Consider the following 5,561-nt stretch of genomic DNA (forward strand, 5'->3'; position numbering starts at 1 on the left):
CTAAAGGGTTGGGTCTCCGACGCCAAAGCAGGAGAACCGGAGCCGAGTGGCCGGAGTGTCACTCGTAGAGACATAATGGCCGTGAGGTGTCGGCGGAATCGTGGCGAGGAGCGATGGTTAGCGCGGCTATCCTTCGGCTCGGGATATGGTATGTCGGCAAGGCATGATGATTAGACTACGCAAGATGGCACTATTAAAGGCCCCACCATCACGGAAAGGTTGATCAGTAGCAGTATGGTCTTATGGATGCCCTTCGACAGGCCCACACCTAGGCGTGGTCGAAGCGGTGATCGCGATTGGTGTGCCAGGCTCCTTCGAGAGGTCATATAAGGCCTCCACTTCTTCAACCGGAGGTATGCAAATCTTCATTTTCTAAGCCACTTTCTTATTCCTTCGCTTTAACTTGGGCCGGAGGTCGCCGGGACACCCCGGCTCGGTTTCTTGCAGGATCGCCGGAGCATCGTGCGGTTAGTCGGAGACTCACATCAGCAGCGGGGAGCGCCACGTGCCCAGCGTTCGTTGGTTCAGCATTCGGACAGGATCGATTTGGCGCCGTATGTGGGAACGCTCCTGCATCCGAGCAGAACAATGGGCGAGGCTGGACGACAACACACGGTGACGCTTTCCACGGAGGAACTCGACGCTCTGGTCGAATTAGGGCCGCTAAGCTTGTGGAGCAAGCAACAGCAGCAGGGTGGCCGAGCGGAAGTGCAAGGTCACCGTGCGGAAGCACACCCAGCCACCGTTGCATTTCATCGGGCTCTATTCCGCACCCACGAGGCCTTACCAGCTCATAGAGATAGGAGATCTTCTTGGATGAAATGCCTAGACGAGATGATAGAAAGGGAAAGCCCCGAGCGGACGCATCACCGAGAGGATTAATCGCCAAACCAAGTTTGAAACACGGCCACGCTCCATCAATACACGAGAGGAGTAAAATCAAGTTTTCTTACCACTCTCTGGGTCGGCTCAACGATGGTTCCATTGTTGAGTGACTGATCTAAAGCTTCAAAGACTTGAGCGACCTTCCTCCACCACTTTGCAAGCAGGCGATATCAACCAGAAGATGAGCGTGAGTCCATTCTCACTGAAGCAAGGTCTCGAGAGGCCTTAAGGCAAATCATCCAACGCTTCAATCAGGTGGCGATGGACATCTCGGGGAACCACCCCGAGCCTTCGGCCGGAGGTAAATTATTCATGCAAAATGCTCAAGAACGAAAGCCCGAGCCGTTCGGACATGCGTGCGATATCCTAAATCGACACAAAAAAACGAAGGCCCCGAGCCGATCGGCCGGAGGGAAATTATTCATGCAAAATGCTCGAGGGCGAAGGCCGAGCCGTTCGGCCGGATATCTCGATGACGAAGGCCCCGAGCCGATCGGCCGGAGGTGTATATATTTAGACTCGATGGCGAATGACCGTCTTTGTAGGCGTAAATATTCGAGCACGGATGTGATCAAGACCAGCCTCGGCACAGTAAGGAGTTAGAAGGCCGGAGCTCCGTCGTTAAAGATCGAGAGCCGCCGACCGCCGACGACTCCGTCGTTAAAGATCGAGGCGTCGACCGGCGAGCTCCGTCGTTAAAGATCGAGGCCGTACCGGAGGCCGCTCCAAGGCTCCGTCGTTAAAGATCGAGACCCGCGCCGAAAAATACCGTGAGCTCCGTCGTTAAAGATCGAGAGCCATTATAAATATCCGCGCCGACGAGCTCCGTCGTTAAAGATCGAGTCGCGCCGGCGACTATAAACCCCGACGAGCTCCGTCGTTAAGATCGAGGCCGACCGCTATAAATATCCGCGCCGACGGCCGTCGTTAAAGATCGAGAGCCGCGCCGACCGGCTATAAATATCCGCGCCGACGAGCTCCGTCGTTAAAGATCGAGAGCCGCGCCGACCAGCTATAAATATCCGCGCTGACGAGCTCCGTCGTTAAAGATCGAGAGCCGCGCCGACCGGCTATAAATACCCCGAGCGGACGAACGAATAGCAGAGAATAAGAAACCGCGGAAACCACAAGTATTAAAACATTTAGGCCCGCTCGGGCGTTGGTCCTTCGATACTTGGCGTTTGTTGACTTCACGCAGGCTAGATACGTGCAGAGCGAGTAGGCCCTCCCGCTCGGACTTTGTTTAATGGGTTAAGCTGATCGGCCGCGTGACGGAGAACACTTAGGGCATGACTAACTCTAAGCATAAACGTTAAGCAAACAGAAGAATATTATGGATAATGATCAGGAAGACGCAAGCAAAGACATAATTGCATTAAAGGGAAAGCATGCCGAACGGCAAGTACAAAAAGTTGCGCTGGGCGTAAGAAATGCAAAAACAAGAAAGAGACGAGGAACACTCTTCACTCGGGGTCTTCGAAGTTGAAGAAAGCGTCCGGGATATCGTCAATCATAGCCGCCAGATCTGAAGAGGGAATGCTCAGGTCAGCAGGAAGGTGCCTCCCCTTCTTCAAGTACGCCATGGTGACCTTGACCGCCTCGGCGAAAGTTGAGGAGACGTTGCCACCGAATTTTGCGCCGAACGGCTCCGAGCGGAGGTATTCTTGGCGCGCTGCTGCTAGGCGACTCGGCTCTCCCTCCTTATATTTTCTGAGCGCCGCCCGGGAGGCAATTAGCGAGTCTTGGAGAACTTTCTGGTCCACCTCCGCTTTAGTGCGTTCAGCTGAGCGCCCATCCCGTTCGGCAGTTAGTTGGGCTTCGAGCTCCTTAGATCGCTGATCTAGGGCTCGGACTTCAACTTTCATCTTGTCCAGATCAGCGATCGCCCGCTTCTTCCGGCTGTTGGCGCGCTTCACGTCTTCGTCGCGTTTCTTCACCAAGCCTTCAAGTCGAGCCACCTCTGTAGCCAGTTCGGCGGCCTTCTTCTGTTCGGCCTCGTGGGCTTGTTTCTCCCGCTCGGCCGATGGACCCCCCGAGACTTGGAGCTTTTCCATAAGATCCTCCAGCTCGGCCAGCCGATGGCTAGTGGCGATTTGCTCGGCCCAATGCTGTAAGGAAAATAATAAAATCAGGAACCGAACAGTAGCATGGCACAGGAAGAAAAATGAACCTACCTAGTGGCCTGCTGCATGTGGTTATCGCCGAGCTGCTTGGGCGTCATGAGGGCCACCCGAATCTGGGCGTCCTCAAAAAGTTTGGCGAGCGGACCCGTCAAGGTTATTTCATGAACGGGGCTTGATGGCCGATCGGCAGACAATAAATATTCCTCCGACGGAAATCGAAGGGTAGTCTTGATGGTCGGGTGGCCGGCCGGCACTTCTTTGTCATCGCTCGACTCCCTATGGTTGAAGTTTTTCCCGTTGGTGGCTGGAAGCCGAGGAGGCCAAGGTCACTATGCGGTGGGAGTCCCGATCTGCGACGGCGTGCGATCTGGAGAAGCGATCTCGATCGGCGCCGTGGTTCGCCCTCTTGGGTCGACGGAGTGGAGTCTCTTGACGTTTCCGCGAACTTCGATGGTGAATCCGGCACTGGGGACTCCGGCTCGGTGGGCGGAGAAGCGGATCCGCCTCAACCTCCGTTAAGGCGGATGGGGCAACTTTGGTGATGCGCCCCCTCTCCTGCGTCTGGGGCGGTGGGGATGAGACCCGCTCGTGAGTTCTTTTGGTAGCCACCTCGATTTCCACGGCCTTGATTTCAGATGATCGGTGCCTTGGCGCCACATGACTTCAGTGCGGTGGAAGAAATTAAAATCAGTTAGACAAAAAGCGAAGGGAGTAAAGAGTCCTTACCCGTGCGGTAGGGGAGATTGGCCCGAACGGAGATAATCAAAATTCTCAAACCCCTGAGAAGCTCTTTCGATCTCTGGATCAAGCTCAAGCAATTTGTCGCGTGAAGGTGGTTATAAACCACAATCAACTAGTAGAAACAAATTGATCGGCAATTAAATCGAAGTCTGAAAATGAAGAAGAATTCCTTCCAGTGCTTGTTGGAGGTCGGCATGTTCTCAAAAAATTTGAAGCCTATTCTACTTTGGAAAATAAAGTACCCAACTCGGATTGTTTGGGGTAGAAGAAGTAGTGGAATATTTTGGGGTCAAGTGGGATACTGTGCAGCCTAAAGAGGACGACCACCCCGCTCAGTAGCCTAAAGGAATTCGGCACAAGTTGGCCGAGCGGGATGCGGAAATAATTACAAACTTCTAAAATAAATGGATGGGTAGGAAACCTAAGGCCACCCTGGAATTGGTCCAGAAAAAAACAAATGGTACCGATCGGCGGGTTATGGGGCCGGTCGGTCGGGTCGGCTACAACTATTTCATGGTCGTTTGGGATCCCGTAGGTCCTAACAACGCGCCGGGCGCGCTCCTCATCGAACCTACTCTCCATACTCGTATACCAAGGACCGTGAACATGGGTAGCGGGTTCGGAAGAGCTCGCCATCTCGAAGAGACAAAAGGACAGCAAGAAATCGAAGGAATGGGAACGAAAAAGAGGTAAAATGAGTAGGGAAGACCTAGTAAGCGAGGAAAGAAGGCTCACTGAGAAGGAGGCGGAAAGATCACGATGAGATGGTAGCCAAAAGCAGGCTGGATCGCGGAGGCAGCGCAGAAGAGTCGAGAGGAATGACACGGCAAGCGTCGGCGGAGGAGGGGCCGAGGCTTTATGGCGAGGCCGATCGACCTCCACCGTCCGATCCAGTCGAGAAACAAGGGCGCCATCGGGCCGTCCATTTCAACGGTGACGTCCCCCATGTAACGTCTGCCACGCAATGGTCGACGCCAGCGTGGCGATCTGGCGCGTTAATGCGCACCATACCACGCCGCGACCTTAATGGAATGGATTGTCGCCGTTCAGGGATTCGGACGGTAAAGACGCAGCGCGTAGTCGGCGAGCAGCTGAATTCGGCGCGCCGAGCGACTGTAAATTCTTTTAAGCAAAAGGCGAGCACCCGCTCGGACATATAATCGATCGGTCGGACTCCCGCCTCCTTGACTAGACTTGAAGGGCAGTGATCCGGATAAAAGGGGACCGAGATGGGGTCCGTCCGTGGAACGAGATTACCCGGCTAAAGGGTTGGGTCTCCGGCCAGCGGAGGCCGGGCCGAGTGGCGGCGGAGGTGTTCGCTCGGCCGAGGACATAATGGCCGAGCTCGGCCGAATACACAGTCATGGAGCCGAGCGGCTATTCGCTCGGCTCGGGATATGGTATGTCGGCAAGATGATTAGACTGACGCAAGATGGCACTATTAAAGGCCCCACCATCACGGAGTAGCAGGATGGTCTTATGGATGCCCTTACAGGCCCACTGGCGTGGTCGAGCGGTGATCGCTTGATTGGTGTGCCGAGCTCCTTGAGAGTCATATAAGGCCTCCACTTCAACCGGAGGTATCTGAATCTTTTCTAAGCCACTTTCTTATTCCTTCGCTTTAACTTGGCGTCGGAGGCGTCGGGACACCCCGGCTTGGTTTTGTTGCAGGATCGCCGGAGCATCGTGCAGTTAGTCGGAGACTCACATCAGCAGCAGGGGAGCGCCACGTGCCCAGCGTCCGTTGGTTCAGCATTCGGACAGGATCATACCCCATTACTCTTAATGGACTATGACTTGCTATACAAACTA

Source organism: Zingiber officinale, chromosome 5B (genome assembly GCF_018446385.1).
Source record: "Zingiber officinale cultivar Zhangliang chromosome 5B, Zo_v1.1, whole genome shotgun sequence".
Lineage (NCBI taxonomy): Eukaryota > Viridiplantae > Streptophyta > Magnoliopsida > Zingiberales > Zingiberaceae > Zingiber > Zingiber officinale.